This window comes from Citrus sinensis, chromosome 7 (assembly GCF_022201045.2).
Source record: "Citrus sinensis cultivar Valencia sweet orange chromosome 7, DVS_A1.0, whole genome shotgun sequence".
Classification (NCBI taxonomy): domain Eukaryota; kingdom Viridiplantae; phylum Streptophyta; class Magnoliopsida; order Sapindales; family Rutaceae; genus Citrus; species Citrus sinensis.
This window is the reverse complement of record NC_068562.1, coordinates 23,112,771-23,137,243: the sequence shown is the minus strand read 5'-3', so window position 1 is coordinate 23,137,243 and position 24,473 is coordinate 23,112,771. Positions and strand designations below refer to the sequence as shown.

General features: G+C 32.4%; 1 non-coding gene and 1 pseudogene across 1 annotated transcript; one reads left to right on the top strand and one right to left on the bottom strand.

Annotated features, from left to right (window-relative positions):
- Nucleotides 1-24,473, top strand: part of LOC127898877 (uncharacterized) — a 147,233-nt pseudogene that overhangs the window by 74,895 nt on the left and 47,865 nt on the right.
- Nucleotides 20,514-20,617, bottom strand: LOC127898963 (small nucleolar RNA R71). The gene has a single exon (XR_008050731.1). It is a non-coding gene; the product is annotated as a small nucleolar RNA R71 (small nucleolar RNA).

The following is a 24,473-nucleotide window of genomic DNA, read 5'->3' as shown; positions in this document are numbered from 1 at the left end:
ATGATCTTAAGTTTCATGTTCATTGCCTTCAGTTTCAAGTTCATTGCCCTCAGTTTCAAGTTAATTTGGTTTCAAATTTAATGGTCTCAGTTTCAAGTTAATGGTAGGTGTTTCATGCTTATTGGTCCATTAATCAGGGTTGCAAGTTAATGATCCTACGTTTCATGTTCATTGCCCTCAGTTTCAAATTCATTTGGTTTCAAGTTTAATGATCTCAGTTTCAAGTTAATGGTAAGTGTTTCATGTTTATTGGTCCATTAATTGCATGATTTTTGGGGTTGCAAGTTAATGTTCCCAAGTTCCATGTTCATTACCCTCAGTTTCAAGTTCTTTTGGTTTCAAGTTTAATGATCTCAGTTTCAAGTTAATGGTAGGTGTTTCATGTTTATTGTTCCATTAATTGCATGATTTTCGGGGTTGCAAGTTAATGATCCCAAGTTCCATGTTCATTGCTCTAAGTTTCAAGTTCCTTTGGTTTCATGTTTAATGATCTCAGTTTTAAGTTAATGGTAGGTGTTTCATGTTTAGTGGTCCATTAATCAGGGTTGCAAGTTAATGATCCTCAGTTTCAAGTTCTTTGCCCTCGGTTTCAAGTTCATTACCCTCGGTGAAGTTCATTTGGTTTCAAGTTTAATGATTCAGTTTCAAGTTAATGATATGTGTTTCATGTTTATTGGTCCCATGTTTCATGTTAACCAGTTTTTTAGGTTTCCATTTCTTTCATATTTAATAATAATAAAAAATCTCAGCCATTCGATCTACTCCAATTGAATCCAATGGCTATTTTTTATGCATGTATAAGATACATGCATGTACTGTAGTCGCGCCCTTATGTTATTAGAGTACTTATATTATTATCTGGGCTGGACTCAATTTCTAAATTAGAGTTTTTTTAAACTAGTGGGTTCACTCTATTATAAATAGAGTAGCTATGTAATTTGTTTGATGACCTTTGATCAATAATAAAAACCCTCTTTCTTAATTCTTTTGAAATTAATTATTTATCTAAGTCTCTCTGGTAGAGTCATTTGGATTAAATCGTTTCTTTTAATGTCGGATGAGATTTATAAATTCTTTTAAGTTGTAACTTGCAAGATTTCCAAAAAAGGATCGAGTATCATTTGTAGTTAATTTCAAGTTGAAAAGGAGTATTTCAAATTAATTGGCCAGAGTACAAAAGTGTAAATGTCTCGAAGGAAGAGACAAAATTCGATCATGGAGTTGTTTGAAGAGAATGTTGGGATCAAGATTCATTACTCTTTATTATTGTTTGACACTTCAAGGTATGAGATTTATTTATGATTATGCTGATCAGTTTGAAAGGTGGGCATGCTTATTTTAATGAGATTGAAGAGTTATTAGTTGTGAGATTTTAGAGGGTTTTCATGCTAACATAAGAGAATGCCTTCATACCCTATCTACACCTTAGATTTGCCATCTCCTTAATTAGCTACACAAATTGAATGTCATCTTTGGAAAGAGTTCAAAGCAAACTTGGGCATATTAGCTTGATAAGAGCCTTAGAGATTTTTCTAAGAAGGAGATTGAAGATGTGTATGAGATTTCAAATGCCCAAGAGGAAGTAATTGAAGACGTGTTCGCAATTGTAAAAGAAGAGGTAACTTCTACTCTTAACTTATGCTTTGAGCCTGGTAGTATAATTGAGTTTGTGCAGCTAATTCAAGTTGAAGACATGTCAAAACCAATTATTGATATTGGTTATGCCTATTTACATTCAAGATAAGAAGGTTGTGCTTGTTCTAGTTGTAAAAATAAAGTTAATTGGCGAGCATATTTAGAGAGATTTGGTGAAGTCTTGAGAGGCTTTGAGGCTCTTCATTTGTACAAATTTCATCTTCTAGAAAATGCAGAAAGAAGATGAAATATTGCTTGTTCAAAGTATCAAGGAAGATCAATGATAGGGATACAAGTTCAATCATCGAGATAATTTGATGCTATGTTACAAGTTCTATCCTCGAGATTGCACTTAAACTCGAGGACTAGTTTCTTTCAAGAGGAGCAGAATGATTAAGGACAATTAATTACTTTAGCAAGTGTTCTAATTTTTATTAATTAGATATTATTAGAGTTGCATCATAGTATGTTATTCGAGTCCTATTATTATCTAGATAGGATTCAATTTCGAATTTGAGTTTTCTTAGGCTAGTTAGGGGATTTGCTTTATTATAAATAGAGTCCTTATATAATTTGTTTGATAACCTTTAATTAATAATAAAATCCTCTTTTATAATTCATTTGGAATTATTTATTTAAATCTCTCTATTTGAGTTGTTTGGATTAGAGCGTCGTCTAATCTTGTTGTAAGGCATTATTATAACCTTGCTATAAAGCACTATTATCTGTGTATGACGGAGCAACATTGAGGAAGCAAAATTGATTGGTAGGGAACATTAGATACCGCTTAGTACTGAACCAAGCCAATGCGATTAGGTTATGCTCTAATTGAAGTGTTATTAGATCTCCTTCTAATTCAAACGACTCAATGAGATTTTAAATAATGCATAAAGTGAAATTAGATGACGCTCCAATATAAACGACTCTAGAAGAGAGATTTAAATAGATAATTCCAGAGGGAACTATAAAAAAATGAATTTCTATTAATAATTAAAGATAAAGTTATGAAAATAATAACAAGACCTCTCTATTTATAGTAGAAGAAACTTACTTTCCTAAGTTAAGGTAAAAAAAAAAGAAAATTAAATCATAATTATGATAAAAATAAAAAATTAAGATTCATATTATAATTTACTTTAATTAAAATAAAAAGTTTAAAATAGTAAAAATTATAGAATTCTAAAATAACGTCCCCCATTCAATATAGTTGATATTTAATTTATTTAAAAAATAAAACAAAGAGAAAAGAAAATGAAAGTCACAAATTAAAAAGATGAAGCAAAAAAGACATACTTGACTACTATAAGGCAAAGGGCAGGAACAAATGGTTAATTAATTCCAAAAGTAGGTTTTGGACCCAGAGTTAATGTTATAAATGCCAAATTATTGGAATTGCTTTGAAGTTTAGAATGGTTAATTAATGCCAAAAGTAGGTTTGGGACTCAGAGTTAATGTTATAAATGCCAAATTGGAATTGCTTTGAAGTTTAGAATGGTTAATTAATGCCAAAAGTAGGTTTTGGACCTAGAGTTAATGTTATAAATGCCAAATTGGAATTGCTTTGAAGTTTAGAATAAGTGCAAAGTCAAATCACGCACTCTCAATTATTGACTATACCGGAAAAATTGATGGCTAGCTGCCCAGCTGAAGCTTCATTAATGATGATAGAATCCAATGTTAAAGTTATGAAAATAATAACAAGACTTCTCTATTTATAATAAAGGAAATTTATTTTTTTAAATTAAGAAAAAAAATAAATCATAATTATGATAAAAGTAAAAAATTAAAATTTATATTATAATTTACTCTAATTAAAATAAAAAATTTTAAAATAGTAAAAATTATAGAATTCTAAAATAACGTCCCCCATTCAATATGGTTGATATTTAATTTATTTAAAAAATAAAACAAAGAGAAAAGAAAATGAAAGTCACAAATTAAAAAGATGAAGCAAAAAAGACATACTTGACTACTATAAGACAAAGGGCAAGAACAAATGGTTAATTAATTCCAAAAGTAGGTTTTGGACCCAGAGTTAAAGTTATAAATGCAGAATTGTTTTGAAGTTTAGAATGGTTAATTAATGCCAAAAGTAGGTTTGGGACAGAGTTAATGTTATAAATGCCAAATTGGAATTGCTTTGAAGTTTAGAATAAGTGCAAAGTCAAATCACGCGCGCTCAGTTATTGACTTTACCGGAAAAATTGATGGCTAGCTGCCCAGCTAAATTCCTTCGAAGCTTCATTAGTGACGATAGAACCCAGCGTTAAAGACCAAAGTAAAAATGTTTTTAAAGAATTTATCAATAATTCTTCCCAAATAAAAACAAAATTATCTGTATATAATACGTACAGCGTTGTGAACCCTTTTGACTTTTGAGATGTCTCTGTTACATAATTTCCATGAGATTGCAAGTGCCCATGGCTTTTTAATGATTAATTTTTCATCATAGGAGTTTCCAGACAATATAAAGATATGGGATACTAAAACAGATTTTTGGATTTTTTCTTTTTTAGAGGTATATTATAATACGAGAGGTCCGCTAAAAATTTAGATACAACGTTTGTAAATACTTACTAAGTATAATAGAAAAATCTGTTTTCACTAACATTTTATAAAAAGGAGAAAGAACTCGTAGATAGACTCAAACTATTGCCTTCACTGTTGGTTGCCCCCACCATTGGACTACAAGGTCAATTATTATTATTATTGTTATTTATTCATGCAAGCTTCGAAAAAGCCAATGGTGTAATTATTGGATGTTTCCTTCAAGTAACTTAAGTTGTCCTCAATATGTCAACAGTGTGACAAACAATAGACATCAGAAGAGCAAGTAATTAACAAGGGAACAATATCACACAAAAATAAATAAATAAATAAATAAAACCAAAATGAGAAGTCACGTTGGGTTGCTCATGACTCATGAGAAACAGATAATGAAACTATTTGCACTCCCAAGGTTGATCATATAAATACCATCACAATAGCATACATCAAAAGATCATAAAGTTAGAATAAAGCTCCGTATATATCACCAAAACAGTTTAAGTACTGAATTTAATTTATAAAATGCCTAGACTTATTTGTATAATATAATATACATTGAACTATGAAAATTAAGAACATATTCGCATTTTTATTGACTCTAGATTTCAAAAGCATCAAGAGCTAGTTAATAAAATTCATCCTGAAGAAGAATTGCCAAAACAGGAACAAAGGAGATGAAAACCGAGTTCGTGAAGAATGACCTTCAGCTCGTGATAAACAGATGAGAAAACTCGACGCTTAATGCATCCTCTCTTAGGAGGGAGATAAAGAACTTGCTCCATTTTCAGCTGGCAATACGTTCTACGCCTGGCCTCGAGCTTAAGGGATCCAGCTGCAGCTTTAGGCATTGTGAAAAAATGCGAAAGGCAAAAATTAATGGGTGTGGGCTAGAATTTTACAAAAAAATTATATGATGTCAAATGTCCACTGCCTTGAGCTCATATATATATTTGTGTCAATTCAGCAAGAGACAAAGTTGACGGATGAACGGAAAATGAAAGTACAACTTCATATTTAAACGGAGTTGACAAAATGAAGGAAAATTCTGTACTTATCCCACAAGATATTCATTGACTCCAGAGTCCAAACCTACATATCTTATGGAAAGCAAGTAGTAGACACATTATAGAGACATGATAATGCTTTAATTAGAGTTTGTTTGACAGTCAACAGCTGGTTTAGGTGATGGGACCCACCACGGTGAAGGCCATTTGCAAGGTGTGGTAGTTGTGGGATGCTGCCCCATGGGCAAGCAAAGGGATTTGATGAGCTGGTGACTGAGGTGGAATGAGAGTGAGTAGTGGGGTCTTTATGACTCACTGAATAGCACCAATGGGAAGTGACCAAAGCGTGGTAGTCCATGGCCATGCTCACTACTATTACTTTTGTTATTTTTGAATTATTATTTCTACAAATACATTATCATCTGAAATTTATTGAGAGCCTAAATACATAAATTTGTAGTGCACCCTAGAATTATTTAGGGCATGAGTTCTTACCATGGCTGCTCATGACTAGTATTTTCTAACACTTGAGTCATGAAACAACAAACGAACAATAAAAAACAATATGCCAATTGCCCTTTGCTCCTTTAATTGCCAGCCGCTTTAATCGATGATGATGGTTTCAGCATACTGGTATATATGTTTGCTTTGCATACGGCACTACATTGGAGGTAAATTTTAAATAGGAAAAAGGGAGATATCAATGGAGTCTCTCTCCTTTAGTTTTCTCTGAAAACAAAAGGAATGAGAGTGAGTAGTGGGATCTTTATGACTCACTGAGTCGCCCCCTGGTGGGTGGTTTATTTTTTATGTTACCAGTGTCTGTTTCAATTCTTTAACTCCAATTCTTTTCTAGTCAAAAGCTTTAAATCATCTGCAACTTTCTCAACCACCTTTGACTACATTTAAATATCATAACAATAAAATGGATACAGAGGAACTAATCAGGAAATGTAGAGCTATCAGATTGACTGAGGAAGCGGAAGGGAGAGTATTATTCAAAAGCAAGATGAAAACGAAACAAGAAAAGATTGTAGCGGGATGTTTGATTGGCAAGGTATTCCTCAACAGAGGGGTAAAACTTGAAGGACTAAAGACAACCATGCAACAAGTGTGGAGAACGATGCGAGAGGTGAAGATAGAAAGTCTTGAGGACAACATTTTCATGTTTAAATTCAACTCTTAAGAAGACAAAAGAAGAATAATGGCGGGAGGTCCATGGCATTTTAACAGAGCACTCATAGTACTCAAGGAACCTGATTAGTATTAAAAATTATTTAATTATCAAGCGATAATATGTTATTTTATGCTTATGTTATAATTTATATTTGTATTTATGTAATATATTAGGAATTATTAGTTATGTTTTAAATATATTTAATTTTGTGTATTTTTATGTGTTTATTAGGAAAAATATTAATTTCACGTAATTCGAGACTCCAAACAGATAAACAGAGGTCAAATTTGGATTCCGAAGGTCCGAAAACCTTAAGATCAGTCAAGATCGGCTTAAAATTGGGCTTGTGTAAACAAAGTTAACTTTTCCTGTTGACCGAGCACTCATTGGATGATGAAATGAGCTTACAATAGATATGAGTGCATGGGATAGCTAGCAATTTTGACTAAATCTCAACCATTCATGATTCAATGGCCATGATTGTGCCATGTGGCAATGGTTGGTGAAGCAAGTTGTAGGATCCGAATCTTTGTATTCGAGTCGACCCGATCCACCCATTAACCCGCCAAATCTCAACCGTTCTTTGGCCAAATCGGACGAGTCAAATGATGCTACGTGTGATGTTGACTTTTGAAGTTTGACCAGCCATTGGATCTTGATCTAATGGTTGTGAGGAGCACATGCATGAAGCTTATAATGGACCGCAAAGCACTGGATTATGAATTTATTTTTCTATCAATAGAGCCTCATTTTTATGTTTTTAATCATCTCTCTACAACTCTCTTCTTCTCAAATTCTCTCCATCTCCCTGTAATCTTGATTTTCAGGTGTGTTTTTAATATTTTGTATAATTATTTTTATAAATAAAATTAGTTTTATTTTCAATTTTAGTTGTTTTTATTACTTTTAATTACAAATAATTCAATTTTAATATTTCTTTTTATTTCAATTATGCTTAACTAAATATTATTAGTTAGGGGAAGGTGAAACTCTTAGGAAATAAATATGATTTAATCAAATTCTATTTTTAATTTTATAAATTAAATTATTTTCTATTTAATTTTATACATATTTTATATTTTGAAATTTTGATTTATTGTAGACAAACAAATGAATTTGGCACAATAAATTCTTAAGATCTTAATATAAGGTATGGTGAAATGGTATTTTGACTTATTGCAGACAAATTAAATTTTGGCACAATAAATACTTAATCCATCATAAAATTAAAGGAAAAATAATAATAATTTATATAATTAATCTTTTGGGTAATAAATCTAAAAAAAATGGCAAAAAGAATTTATTAAGTTTTATTTACTTTTAAGAGTGGATCCATAACCCTAACTAGTTCAATTTCATAATTTCATTTAAATTAAGTTGTTTATATTCAAGTTTTAATTTCAATTTTTAGATAAAATAAAATAAACAAATTAAATCTTTTCTATGTGGATCGACCTCGGACTCACCGAGGTATAATACAACAAGACACTCTTATATTTGGGAGTTTAAAATTACTTTTTAAGTTGTGTCAGAACTAGGGGTGGGCATAAACCCACAACCCATGGGTTTATCCAAACTCAAACCAAATTAAATGGTTTGGGTTGGGTAAATCATGAAAATTGGTTAGATGTGGGTTTTATGTAGAAAACCATTTCATTATGGTTTGGGTATGGTTTACCCATGGGTTATGGACAAAATCCCAACACTCAAATTTTTCAAATGAAATAAATGAAAACAAAATAAATGAACACAAATAAGTGAAAGACCACTATTAAATTTTTTACAGCGTGATCAATTGTCAACAGTTATAAAATAAAAATAATAGTAAAAATAAATTTAAATTAAATAAATATTGTTGTAAATAACATAAATTTTTTTTCTTATTTATAAAAATAATTCCTCCAACATTGAAGGATCATCATAGAAAGAGCAGGATACTCTACTAAGAAGAAATTTATTATTTATCTTATAGTAAATTTTTATTTGTCATTCAAGTTTTCTTATAATAATTTTTTTATCATTTGACTAATAATTTTCTTATATATTTATTATAAGAAAAATTTCACAAAATAAATAAGTATAAAAAAATTTTATTATTAATTTTTTTGTTCATATCAAAACATATATTTCTTATTTTTAATGCTTTATTTTTTATTTAGTTTCTATTCATGTGATTTATTTAATTTAGAATAAATATAAATAAAAGAGTAGTTGAAAATAACGGTAATATTGTAAATTTATACTATTATGGGGGTTTTTGGCCATTATAAAAGCAGAAGGGGGAAAAATAATATATGTTGATTACTGTAGGGGGAAACTGGCAATCTCCCTAAAATTAAACATATAAGTAGACAATATAACGCAAAACTACCAAAACGATAAATAAAAACAAATATTACATAACTAAATAAATAACAAGTGGCAAAATTTATTATTAGATTGTTAATGTCATGTTTGTGAAAGTTTATTATTAAAGTGTACGTTCTTATTTATTGAGAAATAATAATTTTTGTGATTAAACTTTATTTTGATTTTGTAGTATTCTTTAATTTAAGGATTAAGTTATTGTAAAATTTATAATTTTTATCCACTCTATTTTTTATATTTTAATATCAATTTAATAATTAATAACAATTAATAATTATTATAATTTTGATATAATTAAATTTTATTAAAATAAAAATTATTTTGATAATAAAATTCAAACCAAACCCAAATGGTTTGGTTTGTTTGGGTTAAAAATATTTGGGTTGGTTTGGGTTGGATCCAAATTTTTATGGTTTGGTTTGAGTTGACTTAAAATCCAACCCAAACCAACCCATGCCCACCCCTAGTCAGAACCATTTGGAATAGGGGACATCACACAACAAGCTTTTACACATGCATCATTTTAGGTACAAATTCTCAACGTACCTATAATGTGTATGGATAAGGAGACCCTTGTGGAGCTAGGGGAAGCAATAGGCACAATGGAGGAAGTAACAACGGATGAGGCAGGGGAATGTGTGGGGAACATTGCTCGGTTAAGGATAAATGTGGATATCACAAAGCCTCTGAAGAAAATAATAGTATTGAAAGAAGAGAATGATGAGGAAGAGGGTAATAGAGATGAAAAGGAGATGGAAAGGGTTGATGAAAGTGCAGCGACTAAAGATAGATAAGTAGTTGAGGTCCATATGCCGGTGGTGTATGAAAGGTTACCGAACTTTTGTTTATGCTGCGGAATTATTGGTCATCAATACAGAGAGTGCATCAAGTACAAAAATAAGCCTGAAGATAAACTGGAGTATGGCCCCCATCTCAAAGCCATCACAACAGTTGAGAAGATGAAACAAGATAGAGAAAGGAATCAATAAAAATCAGAGAACAACTGGAGTAATGGAAATGCTGCAGAACAAACAGCACAGGGAAATCAGGTGAGGAGGTGAATTGGGTTAGTAGATCCGATAATGAAGAGATTGCAGTTGATACTCATTTAATGCAAATGGCTCTTAATCCAAAACGATCAGAGAATAGCTGTACAATATAGCCGAAACTAGCTAATGATGTCACATCTCCTAGGAAGGCGAGCAAAAATGAAGGAAAAGAAAATGAGGAAAGTAAAAAGCAGGAAACTGAAGTTTTGAGTGAAAATTGGGAAATGTCAAAGATAACATAAGTGGGAGAAATCGAAAAAAAAAAAAGGAGCGCAAAAGAAAAGAAGTTGGACTTAAATGATGTCAAAGATCTGGCCCAAAAACAAACAAACCAGGAAGTATCTGAAATAAAGGATGCGAAAAGCGGGCTGGAAGTAAGCTTGAAGCCCAAGATTCGTAGATGGAAATTACAAGCTCGAAGAGTGGACGGTAAAAAAGAGATGCAAGAGAAGATCATCAGGGCTAAAAGACTAGCTAGTGAGCTAAACCTTGAAAGACCAAAATTAAAAAAGAACAAGGGATGGACACAAAAAGGAACTTACTCAACGGAGCCATTATTCACCAAAGGCTGCTGGTAAAGGGAAATATCAGACAAAGGAAACTATTACAGTAGAGGGAGATAGAGCTTTGCAAGGGGACCAATCGGCGATGGCTGGAATCCAGCACCGCCGACAATTATGAAAATCATAAGTTGGAATGTTTGGGGTTTGGGGAAGACCTGAACGTTTCGGGGAGCTCAGAAACTTCTCCAAGAGCTTAGACCTCATATTTTATTTATTTGTGAAACAAAAATGATGGCTAGGCAAATGGAAATTAAAAGGAAATTTTTGAAGTTTGACAATTGCTTTGTAGTAGATAGAAGTGGAATGGGAGGCTGATTGGCATTGTTATAGACTTCGAATGTCAGCTTAAAAGTGAAATCGTAGAGTAAGCACCATATAGATGTTGTTATTCACAATGAGAATGGAAGTTTTTGGAGATGCACAGACGTTTATGGTCACCCTGAATCAAAGAAAAAAAAAAAAAAAAAACATACTTGGACGTTTTTACGAAGGCTAGCAAGTATGTCATTTTTGCCATGGCTCTGTTTCGATTTTAACGAAATCCTTAACTTAAATGAAACAATGGGGGGAAATGAGAAAAATTCAAGTAGAGTGCATGAATTTAGGCAAGTTGTCAGGGATTGTGGGTTGACTGACTTGGGTTTGAATGGCTACCCATTTACTTAGTCAAATAGAAGATTTGGCCCCCATTTGATTGAGGAGCGACTGGATAGATTCCTTTGTAATCAAAATTGGTGTAGCTTGTACCAAAAGACAACAGCTCAGAATATAATCTCATGGAGCTCATATCACAGTCTCATTTTGATGGAGATAATCAGGAAAGATGAGGGCCAAAGATACAAAAGGAGAACTTTTCAAAGAGTGCACTATGAAGAGATGTGGAGCGCTTATGAAAAATGCAAAGAGATAGCCCAGCAAGAGTGGCAAGAAAAGAGTAAATGGAATAAAGAGAATCCAGTCGAATTGTTCAAAAAAAGGGCAAAAGTATTGTTGGGAGAGCTGCAGCTTTAGAGCAAAAAGGAGTTTGGAGGAAGGCAGAAACAATTGAAATAGCTAGAGAACAAGTTGAAAACCATCAGGCACGACTTCAGTCATTATGATTGTGGAGATGAATTAAAGAAAACAGAATGGTAGATTTACAACATTCTTTTAGACGAGAAAATTTTCTGGAAGCAAAGGTCAATAGTAGATTGGCTGAAAGAATGGGATAAAAACACAAAATTTTTCACTCTAAAGCTTCAGCAAAAAGAGAAAAGAATAGAATTAAGGAGATACTAGATGAACATGGGGAGTGGACAGAGGAAAGCAGCAAAGTGGAGAAGATTTTTTGTGAACACTTTACGAATCTCTTCACAACAACATACCCTAATGCAGAGCAAATTGAAGCAGCACTTAAAGATATGAGCGTTAAGGTGAATGGAGAGATGAACAACTAGCTAGATGCACCATTTACGGAAGAAGAAGTCACTGAAGCTTTACCTACTGCTTTCTTCTAAAAACACTGAAGTTCAGTGAAAGAATGAGTGATTACCACTTGTTTATACATCCTCAACGAGAAAGGTAACCTAGCACCCCTCAATCACACTTATATAGCGTTAATCCCAAAAGCCACAAAGCCTAGATCAGTGAGTGAATTTCGACCCATAAGCCTTTGTAATGTTATTTATAGAATTATTGCAAAATCAATGGCTAATAGGTTGAAGCATATCCTAGATAAAATTATATCCCCAAATCAAAGTGTGTTCATTCTGAATAGACTTATTATAGACAACATAATCATTGGTTATGAATGTCTTAATAAGATAAGACAGGGCAAAGGAAAAAAGAAAGGATTGATAACTTTAAAATTAGATATAAATAAAGCATATGAGCGGGTGGAATGGAACTTTTTGAGGTGTACAATGCAGAAGCTAGGTTTCTCTACTAATTGGATTGATTTGACAATTAAATGTATCACTTCTTAGTTATGATAAATGGGTGCCAAAGGGTCAAATCCAACCTTAAAGAGGGTTGAGACAGGGTTGTCCCTTATCACCATATTTATTCATTTTATGTGCAGAAGTCTTGTCCAACATGCTTGTGCAGGTGGAGTGAAACCAGATCATACATGGCTTGAGGTTTAACAACAATCTATCAATTACACACTTACTATTTTGCGGATGATAGTTTAGTGTTCACAAGAGAAACAAACAAAGATTGCAGCAACCTGAAAAGCATTTTTTATTGTTATGCTTCAGCATTAGGGCAGATTTTTAACTATGAGAAGTCCTTCATGTTCTTCAATAGCAATGTTTATGCTGGCCAGGTAGACATAATCAAGGGTATTTTTCAACTCAATGTAGTTTCAAAGCATGAAAAATACCTCGGTTTACCATCTATAGTGGGGAGGAGAAAAGTTAGCTTTTTCAATGAGATAAAATTGAAGGTTTTGAACAAGCTATCTAGCTGGCAAAGTAAATTTTTTTCAAGTGGGGGGGGGGGGGGGGGCTTATAAATGCAGTGGCTCAAGCGATTCTGGCATATGCAATGATGTGTTCAAGCTCCCTTCAAGCATTTGTGAAGATATTCAAAAAGCAATAGCCAGATTTTGGTGGAGATCAAAAATAGATCGTAGAGGCATTCATTGGGCCAAATGGGAGAAACTTTGTCAAGCAAAGATGCGAAGAGGGTTGGGTTTCCGTGATTTCTCAAGTTTCAACCAAGCATTGATTGCGAAACAAGGATGAAAAATTATCCAGCATCCTTAATCTTTAATGTTAAGAGTGTTGAAGGCAAAGTATTTCAAACAATCCAATTTCATGGGGGCAAAATTAGGATGAAATTCATCTTTTGTCTGGAAAAGCATTATATGGGGTAGACAGATTTTACAGAAAGGCTTAAAGTGGAAAATAGACTCTGGAAACCAGGTGTGCATCTCCAAAAGTAATTGGTTGCCAAGACCGGAAGCTTTTAAACCTTTCTCACCACCAACAATGGACCCTCAAGCAGTAGTAGCTGAACTGATTGATGAGAATCAGCACTGGAAAAAGGAAAAGATTTATCAGCACTTTATTAAGGAAGATACAACCATGATTGTTCGAATTCAGCTCCCAAAGATTCCAAAGCCAGATCAGTACTTATGCACTATGATAAATATAGGCGATATTCAGTTAAAAGTGGATATCATATTACATTGAAGCCAAAGTTCCCAGACAACCCATGCAGCTCAGACACCTCGCAAAGTCAATGGAATGTTATTTGGGCTACTGAGTTACCAAAAAAAAATTAAGATTTTCATGTGGAGAGCAGTTAAGAATCTCTTGCCAACAACTTCTAATCTTTGGAGAAGGAAGATTGTCGAGAGCCCTATTTGTCAAAGATGCAAATTGAAAAGTGAGGATGTTATTCATGCACTATTAGAATACAAATCAGCTAAAAAAGTGTAGAAGAATACTGATTTTGCAGAGGAGATTAATAAGCTGGAACACCAAGATTTGATGGTTGTGTTGCTAGAAACTTAGGGAAAAAAAAGGCAAAAAAGAGTTGTAATTATAGTTGTTCTATGCTGGGCCATTTGGTACTCACAGAATCTTTTCATCTTTAAGAATAAGAGAGAAGATTTACAATTATCAATTGTTAGGCTGAGGCAAGCTTGGAATCTTACAGAAGAATAAAAAAGCCATCTACAAAAGCTTCGAAAAAGTAGTAAATAAATAGACAGCAGGTCTGGAACCCCCCTTCTAGTGGCTAGTTTAAAATTATTGTGGATGCAGCAGTGAAGATTAAGAACCAAATAGCTAGGTTGAGAGTGGTTGTAAGAGACTCAAATGGAGAGGTAGCGGCAGCTACTATTCAAAGATCTATGTTCCAACGCAGCAGTACTCACATGGAAGCTGAAGCTGTAAACTTAGGTATCAAGATTGCTCAGAATGCAGGGTACTCTCTAATGATCATAGAATCAGACTCGCAAGAAGTGATGGATTTAATCTTGAGCAAGAAAGACAACATAATAGAAACCTCTTGGATAATTGCAGACATTCAAGAAAGCATTCAGAGATTGAATCAGTTTTCAATTCATCATATACCAAGAGAATGTAATGTCATAGCTCACTCTTTAGCCAAGAAAGCTTTAGATTTTGAAAATCCTGTAATCTAGCAGGGATCTTTCCCACCTCAAATTATGTCGTTATTTCCTATTTCCAATAAATGAAAGTTATATATTCACTTCAAAAAAAAAAAAAAGGAAAAAGGACACCTACACCCTTTTTGAGGAAATAATCACAAAGACCCCTAAGTTTTCAATAAGGGACACTAAAACCTCCTTTTGACAATAATACATTTTGATGTTATAAACTCAAAAATGTTGACCCCAACATTTTATAATAAATAGAAATATAGCATTAAAATAAATGTAAAAATGTATACATTTTAAAATAATTTCAATATTTAAAAATATTTTTATATTTTACAATCTATTAGACCTAATTTATTACATTAAAGAAATTTTAATAATAGATAGAAACATAATATTAAAATTAATTAATTAAAATCAAAATTATTTTGGGTATTATTAAAAATAATTTTAATATTATTAATAAGGAGGTATTTTGTTAATTGTAAATCTATTTAACCCAAATATTTGTTAAAAATCTCTATAATAAATACAAATATATAATTAAAATAAATATAATAATTTAATATTATTTTAAATATTAAAAATAATTTTATATTATTAGATCAATTATATTATTTATATTAAATTAGTATTAATTAAAAAACTTCAAAGTCATTTTTCTAAATTACTAAATTTAAAGAGTATTATGGTCAAAAAGGGGGTCTTGGTATCCCTTTTGAAAACTTGAGAATCTTTGTGATCGTTTTCTCAAATTTTAAGAGTGTAAGTGTCTTTTTTCCTTTTAAATATTTATTTCTTTAATTAAAGACAAAATTTAAGATAGCCAAAGAATAAATTATCACAAATTCATCAGTTTAAATTTAAATTTTAAATGTTCCCGACGATGCTGAAGAAAAGATGAATTCGAAAGTATTAAGTAAATCATCTGCATTTCAAAAACATTTTTTAAAGCAGAATAAAATATAATTAGTAATATGATCCACAATTTGAGAAATTATTCTCTGTAATTCCAAGAAAATCTCGAATGATTCAACTAAAATCAAGTGCCTGAAGTTTTAACGATTGAATTGACACGCATTAAAATTATGAAGAGACAAAGATTTGGAAATTTCTTGAAAAGTAACCTAGCTTGGAGGTAATTTGGCTACTGGCCAAAAAATGCCAACCCAATAAATTAAATGAAACAGATAACGCGCAACATTAATAAGAATTAGGGCCCTACAATATTTGTATCCAATAAAACCTTTTGAACCTTAATTGTGATCATATATGGTGACAAGAGATAGTAGATGAAGAGAGACATTAGTCGAGTAGCTACATGCCTTGTCTGGTAATATCATAACTGTAGTGTAATTTCATTGCGTAATGAGTAATAATGCATATAGCTTTTGACGTAGGATGACTCAGCTCAGTACTGAATAAAAATTTATTAAAATGAGTAAAATTAAGTATGTTTTTAAGATTTTTATTTCTAATTAATTTGTGATTCACAGTGAGTTTACCCTTACATAATTATTGAATTAAAAAAATTTCACTTTCTGAGTTTCTGTGCCTTAATGGATTATTATTAGGGTTCCTCTATGATGCTGTAAATTTTTTTACAGCATCAATAATGTATTAATTGTGCACCATTAGAATTTTTTTACAGCATCAATAATGTATTAATTGTGAACCATTAGTATATTTTATTTAAAATTACTTTTCATCCCTCCTTTAAATTTGTAATATGATAATCTCTTTTAAATAAATCTTCTAAAATCAGTTACCATTAAGTATAAAATATAATATCATCTCTTTTAAATAAATCTTCCAAAATCAGTTACCATTAAGTATAAAATATAATATCAAGTAGGTTATTTAACACAAAGTCTTGTAATAATTTGTATTGTATGAATTTAATTACAAACCATTAATACCTAAACAATAATGATAATAGAAAGCATTGCAATAAACTATTTTATATGTGTTTTATTAATAATACTATATGGGTGAGAAATATTTTTATTTAAATTTTTATCAAAAAAATTAAACTATTTATTTCATGCAATTCAATGGTGGAGGATATAACATTATGAAATGTTGCTTTGACTTTCAATATCAACCATTAGACTATGAGATATTAGTGGCTCAAATATTGTATCAAAATTTTAAGTTAAAGTATCCCAAACCATATCTTTATAATGGAAATATAAAAACCTACAATGATTTTTTTCCTCATTTTGTCCATTAAATATTATTTGATGTAATATTTTATTTATTGTCACTATTAATTATCATAATAAAAGTAATGACTCTTCGTAGCATAAAATTTTTATAATTACTATCAAAGAATAACAATAAAATAATCTTTCATGATTCATAAACTAAAGTTAATTAGGAATATGTGTTAGATTTAACTTTTATGAAATTAACAAAGTGACATTTGAAATAAAATGAAAACAAGATTGTGAAAGTTAAATTTTATAAGGCTAAGATAATTTCCTACCATGTCAATAAAAATCTAAAAATATAAATGATTTTCTTTCACTTTTTTTCCCACGTAAATATTATTGAAGGCAATATTTTATTTATTGTCACTATTAATTATCATAACAAAAGTAATGACTCTTAATAACATAAAATTTTATAATTACAATCAAAGGATATCTATAAAATAATTTTTCACGATTCATAAACTAAAACTCATTAGGAATATATATTAGATTTAACTTTTATGAAATTAATAAAGTGATATTTGAAAAAAAATGAAAATATATAGGCTTATAAAACTTAAAATTCCTATCATGTAAAGATATTAATTGTAAGATAAATATAAAGTTCAGAGAATAAGTACGTTAAATGAGTGTTAAAAATAATACATACTTCATGATCAATTATACAATGGCCCTTAATATTATATAAAATAATGAGTATTTTAATATACGATATTAAACTTTATTAAAACATGTGTGATTAAGTAATTTTTATGTTACAAGCAATCTCAACAATGAGTTTATTGATATAACTATGACATTTACTTAATTATATGTACTTAGTTGTGTTATTTATTACTATTATATCATATATAAATTTTGCAATTGCAACTTATTTATTTGATTTGTGTTAAATAACCTACCATTATATTTTATACTTAATGGTAATAGATTTTGGAAGATTTATTTAAAAAAATTATCACATTTCAAATTTAAAGGAGGATTAAAAAATAATTTTAAATAAATTATGTTATTTAAGTGAAATTGTTTCAAACTCTAAGGATAGTCATAGTTATTTTATAAACTTCTCCACTCCTTACACGTTTGTTAGCCGTTTACCATTATTTTTTTTTACTACAAATATTATTTACCATTGATTAAATCTAATGGTACACAATTAAAAACATTATTGATACTGTAAAAAAATTACAACATCATAGAGGAACCCTTATTATTATTATTATTTTTAATCTTCAACCTAGTAGTTTTATAAGAGGGAGTGGAGTCACAAATTAAAAGGTGAAGGCAAGAATGGGGAGTGGGAATTTACAACAAATTATGGGTGTGTATGTGTCAAAAGACCATTGCTTTGAACTCGCACATATTTCTGTCAATTTAGCAAGAGACAAAGTTGACAAATGAAAAGAGGTTGAGAGTTGAACTTCGTACTAAAGAAAGAGTGTGGACACGTGACGAGAATATACACCTGACGTCTGAGTTGACGATATTATGAAATTGCATCATTCATATGCATGGTGTTAGGAATTTTCATCTACAAATTTATTGATCTATACAAACATAAATTTATGGGGTTAATGTTGAGTGTTAGAAAATGCATATTTATAAAGGAGAAAACCGTCATTTTACATTTTAAGTCTTACTAACAACCCTTACTTTTATATATTTAACCTTCTTGTGATTTAATTACATGTGTTTTATTTTAATTAAGTATTTTATGTATTTTAGGGGCATTATAGTCATTTCACAATAAAGGAGAGATCAGACGGTAAAACGGACATCACTTTTGAACTCAGGACGGTCGAAAACCTTAGGAGGAGCATAAAAGGAAAAATGGCACTATTCACATGTACGGTACTATTCACGTGTACGGTACTGTATACGTTACTGTTCACGACACTGTTCACATAGACGGATGATGACGTGGCATTGACCGATGATGTGGCATTGACTGATGAGGTGTCACGATCCTGTTGGACTAAAATTCTTATGTACTGTTGATGGTGACGTGGCAGCATATCAGTGGACGAAAAATCTCGCGTACGGTGCATGCATCACACAGGATTATTTTCAACCAAACCGCGTTACTGCTCATCCGGGTCAAACCGCGTTACTGTTCAAAGTCGGGTCAAACCGTGTTACTGTTCATCCGCGTGGTCAAACCGTGGACTGTTGACTGATGACGTGGCGCAATCCTGAGCGTCCAAACTGTTTTTAATCCGATGGCCATGATTTACTCCATGTATCTATAAAAAGGGGGCCTCCCCCCCTAATTTGATATCTCTGAATCCATTTTTGGGATCCATTTTCTGTATTTCCCTCTCCATCTTGTATTTTCTTCGTATTTTAATAAATTCCCATTTTGCCCCTAGTTCAACTATGAGTGACTAATTTTCTTTCAAGCTTTGGTTGAAGGTGAAGTCTCAACATGTGTCATGGGCTTAATTTGGTAAATTTATTTTCTCTTCCCCTCTAGTTTTTGTGGATGTTTTGACTTCTCGTCGACAAATAATACTAATCTTGTCTAGTACCGCCTTGGTTTCACCGGCCCTCTAGTATAAGGTTATTATTATTTGGCACGATAAGCCCTTAGCACCATATTGATTAGAGCGTGGTTCATGAGGTGTGGATTCCCCCCTCATGATTTAATTGGCATTAATAAGGAATATTTAGCCCATGATGCATGTTGATACGGATCCAGATACCCAAGTACGTCATTTCAATAGAATTCTCTTCAATTTATTCTCACCATTTCAATACCAATTTTAGAATTTATTCTCTCCATTTTAATTTAAGTTTTAGCATATTTCAATCATTTCCACCACAAATCCAATCACCCATTCACAAAATTAATTCTACACAATTAAAATCCACCTCCTCGTGGGATCGACACTCGTCACCATTAATCTATACTACAACAGATTCGTGCGCTTGCGAGTACATTAAAATTTGCACAACAAGTTTTTGGCGCCGTTGCCGGGGAGGTAAGTAATTTTAATTCATAGAATTAATTTTTGTGAATAATTTCTTTTATTTGTTTTCTTGTATTTTTTTTAATTAAAAAAAGAAAAAGAAAAAAAATGAATTTACATATAAAGGTTAGTATTTCTTTTCTTTTTCTCTTCTTTAAAATTCTGTAATTTAATTTTCCATTTATTTTTCTTTGTAATTTTTTTTTTGTTTATCTTATTAATTTAATTTTTAGTTAATTTCTTTCACGTATTTATTTTTGTGTATTTTTATAGAAAGGTTGTAATAGCGCAATAAGGTTAGTATCGTAATTTCTCCCTCTTCTTTATTTTTATTTGTTTTGTTCCCATCTTTATTTTTTGTTTTGTTTGCATCTTTATTTTTATTTTATTTATTTTGCATGCATGGTCGTAGGTCATTATTACCTAATCTTGAACCTATAGACCTTGAATTAGAAAAAACACTTCGCACACACAAACACGTTAAAAATAAAATGGATTTACAAGCACCACAGGAGAGGCCATTTAAGGACTATTTTAGTCCCTTAGCTAATTTGAGCACGTCATGCATAAGATACCCAAATGTAGCTGCTAGGAGTTTTGAATTAAAACCTAGTGTGTTAAATTGTCTCCCTACATTTTATGGCCTAGAAAATGAGGATCCATATAATCATTTGAATGATTTTCATGCCATTTGTCAAACATTCAAATATGAGAATTTTTCAGATGATAATGTTAAACTTAGACTATTCCCATTTTCTTTAAAAGATAGAGCTCGTTCATGGCTTAATACATTGCCTGCTAATAGCATTGCATCATGGGAACAAATGGTTACAAAATTTTTAAATAAATATTTCCCAGTGCATAAAACCAATGCTATTCGCAGGGAAATCTCGGAGTTTACCCAGAAAGATGACGAGCAATTTTTCGACACATGGGAGCGATTCAATGGGCTACTCTTGAAGTGTCCACATCATGGGTACGAGAAATGGCACCAATGCCAATACTTTTTGGAAGGATTATTGCCAAATGTGCAAGAATGGCTAATGGCAACGAGTGGAGGAGAGCTAATGTCAAAAAGTGCATCAGAGATTTGGGAATTCTTCCAGCGACAAGCAGATAATTCCCAACAACGGAGTCGATCACTCAGGACTACTAGAAGAATTAAAGGAGTGAATGAGGTTCAAATTGGTGAATCAAGTTCAGAAATTAAAGAAGTCAAAGCGATAATTGAAGGTCTCTCTCGACAAATAGCATCATTATCGACTGCTAAATCAACAGAGCCACATGACCATGACTCATACTCAGATCAAGCCAATGCCATAGGTGTAATGAGAAAGCCATCAAATTACAACCCATACTCCAACACATATGACCCTGGATGGAGAGACCACCCCAATTTTTCATGGTCTCAAGGATTCCAACAGAATGGACCAACAGCTCCAGCTCCACCAATTCCACAAAATCCTCAAGCCTCTCAGCCACCATTTAGACCATACAATCAGAACCAGAACCACTCTCAACCTAGACCATGGGAGGATGCATTCCAGAATTTTAGGAATGTTACTCACTCCACGATTGAGCAACAGAACCGCACCATTGATGGACTACGAAATGAGTTGAGAGCAGGCTTCAACTCACAAGCTCAATCTGTTTCAAGCCTCGAGAAGATGGTGGTACAACTTGCTTCTTCAGTTCAAACCTTGGCAATGACCGTTGAGAAAGGTAAGTTTCCAAGTCAACCAGTGCCTAATCCTAACGGAGTACATGAAGCAAGTACCAGTTCACCACAACAGCATGGAGAGGTCAAAGCAGTAATGACCTTGCGAAAAGGAAAAGAAGTCGACAACAAAGTGGAGATGCCAGTGACAAAAGAAAATCAAATTGTACCTGTGAATGTTGATGACTCATCACCGGAGGAGAAAGAAGAAACCAACCCACAAGAATATGTTCCCAAAGCTCCATTTCCTCAGAGGTTAGCGAAAGGAAAAAAGGGAAAATCCACAGGTGAGATTCTTGAAATCTTCAAACAGGTAAGTGTTAATATCCCTTTGCTTGATGCTATTAAACAAGTTCCATCTTATGCCAAGTTTCTTAAAGACCTTTGTACTAAAAAGAGAAACATGCATGTTCAAAAGAAGGCATTTTTAACAGAAAACGTTAGTTCTATACTCCAACATAAAATTCCTTTAAAATGCAAAGACCCAGGCTCCCCCACTATCTCATGTAGTATAGGGAACCACACAATTGAGAATGCTTTGTTGGATTTAGGAGCTAGTGTAAATCTGTTACCTTATTCAGTGTTTGTGAAACTTGGACTGGGAGAATTACACCCAACTCCAGTGGTGTTACAACTTGCAGATCGGTCCACAAAAATACCTCGTGGTATTGTGGAGGACGTGCTTATCCAGGTAGACAAATTTTATTTTCCTGTTGACTTCATTGTAATTGACACTCAACCAATACAGGATTCAAGGAAGCACATCCCCATTATTCTAGGCCGACCTTTCTTGGCAACTGCGGATGCTCACATTCAATGTAGAACTGGAAATATGCAGTTGTCCTTCGGCAACATGACTATGGAGCTGAACATCTTCAACATTGCCAAACAACCTCACAGTGCAGATGATGGAATTGTTGATGTGGATTTAATCGAAGCATTAGTTGATGACACTTTTCTTTCAAACCTTAGTGATGATCCTTTACAAACATGTTTAACTCACTTTGGTTTTGATTTTGATATTGACAGATCGGTTGATGAGGTCAACGCCCTGCTTGACTCAGCACCATCTATGGACACTAATAAATGGAAGTCAAGAGTTGAGCAACTAGCACCATCAGAGAAGCAACTCATTCCATCATCAGAATCACCACCGAAACTCGAGCTCAAACCATTGCCCAACACTTTGGAATATGCGTTTTTGGCAGAAGAAAGTACTCTGCCGGTAATCATCTCATCATCCCTAAATGACGAACAAAAAGGTAAGTTGTTGGATGTTTTAAAAGAGCACAAAGAAGCATTAGGATGGACCATAGCAGATATTAAAGGTATAAACCCAGTAGATTGCATGCATTACATTCACCTTGATGAAAATGCTAAAACTACTAGGGAGATGCAACGTCGGTTAAATCCTAACATGAAAGAAGTTGTTAGAACTGAGGTCCTTAAGCTATTAGATGCAGGTATCATTTACCCAATTTCTGATAGTTCATGGGTCAGTCCTGTACAAGTTGTCCCTAAAAAGTCAGGAGTCACAGTAGTTACCAATGCTGATAATGAATTGATACCCACTAGAGTGACTACAGGATGGCGTGTATGCATTGATTATAGAAAATTGAATTCTGTCACACGTAAAGACCATTTTCCTTTACCATTTATTGATCAAATGCTTGATAGATTAGCAGGCCATGAATTTTATTGCTTTCTAGATGGTTACTCAGGATATAATCAGATTCCCATAGCACCAAAAGATCAAGAGAAAACTACTTTCACTTGCCCTTTTGGCACATTTGCATATAGGAGAATGTCATTTGGATTATGTAATGCACCTGCTATATTTCAACGATGCATGTTGAGCATTTTTTCTGATATGGTGGAACGATTCCTTGAAGTCTTTATGGATGATTTTTCTGTCTTTGGTGACTCGTTTGATCAATGTTTACATCATCTAACACTAGTTCTGCAGAGATGTATCGAGAAGAACTTGGTCTTAAATTGGGAGAAATGCCATTTTATGGTAAAACAAGGTATTGTTCTCGGTCACATCATTTCGAGCAAAGGTATTGAGGTTGACAAAGCCAAGGTGGATCTCATTTCTAATCTTCCTCCACCCAAAACAGTCAGAGAAGTAAGATCTTTCCTTGGGCATGCTGGTTTCTATAGACGTTTCATTAAAGATTTTAGCAAAGTTTCTAGACCCTTATGCAATTTACTTGCTAAGGATGTACCTTTTATCTTTAATGATTCATGTCTTATGGCGTTTGAAAAATTAAAACAGTTGTTGACATCATCACCCATCATTCAGGCCCCAAACTGGAACTTACCATTTGAGCTAATGTGTGATGCATCTGATTATGCAGTAGGAGCAGTATTAGGACAAAGAGTTGATCGAATTCCCCATGTTATTTACTATGCTAGTATGACATTGAATGATGCACAGTTGAACTATTCAACTACTGAAAAAGAAATGCTAGCAGTAGTGTTTGCATTGGAAAAATTTCGATCATATCTCATTGGTTGTAAAATAATTATATTCACAGATCATGCTGCTCTTAAATATCTTCTCACAAAGAAAGATGCAAAAGCCAGACTAATTCGTTGGGTGTTACTTTTGCAGGAATTTGACTTGGAATTCAAAGATAAAAAAGGGACAGAAAATGGTGTGGCGGACCACCTCTCTCGTCTCCATTTTGACACAATTACAGAATCATTACCATTGAATGAGTCATTTCCAGATGAACAATTAATTTTACGTGTAACTTTTCTAATTAGTTTTTATACATCATTTTCACATTTCTGCATGCATATTTTCCTTTCATGTTTAGAATAGGTTGGGGGGTAGAATGATGTTTAAAAAAAAAATGTGTGATTTGTTTTAACATTGGATGACATGATTAATTTCAAATTTTAGTATTTGTATTATCTTTGGTCTTAAGTGATGTTACGCTATGTTTGCTACTTTACATGTTGATGTCGGAGACAAATGTGAGTTGCTTGAAGGAATGAACATGTCATAATAAGTACCAAGTGAGTTTTTGAGCCTATTATTTTTCTTGGAGAATAACCCTTTTGCCCACTCTTTATACAGCTTAGCAGTTTATTATTTTATACACGATCT